This window comes from Octopus bimaculoides, chromosome 5, assembly GCF_001194135.2.
Source record: "Octopus bimaculoides isolate UCB-OBI-ISO-001 chromosome 5, ASM119413v2, whole genome shotgun sequence".
Classification (NCBI taxonomy): domain Eukaryota; kingdom Metazoa; phylum Mollusca; class Cephalopoda; order Octopoda; family Octopodidae; genus Octopus; species Octopus bimaculoides.
Window position 1 is genome coordinate 102082209 of NC_068985.1, and position 521 is coordinate 102082729.

Genomic DNA, 521 nt, shown 5'->3' on the forward strand with positions numbered 1-521 from the left:
AGACACACACGCATACGCACGCAGACACATTCATACTCACACGCTCGTACACGCTACACTTATTTAAACCAGGTACCCATATTTACATGTTTCCATCAAAAGAGACACACATACACATATACAAACACATAGACCCACACATACGTCATCACACATTTATACATATAGAAAATGTAGGCCCATGCATCATAGGAACACACATATATACACACACATATACAGGTAAAACATAAACCTAGTCGCATATTGTCACACATATTTACACACAATACACACATCTTCTTTTTATTCTTTTGTTTGTTTCAGTCATTTGACTGCGGCCATGCTGGGGCACCGCCTTTAGTCGAGCAAATCGACCCCAGGAATTAGTCTTTGTAAGCCCAGTACTTATTTTATCGGTCTAATTTGACGAACCGCTAGTTTACGGGCACGTAAACACACCAGCATCGGTTGTCAAGCGAAGTTGGGTGACAAATACAGACACACAAACATACACACACACACACACACACACACACACA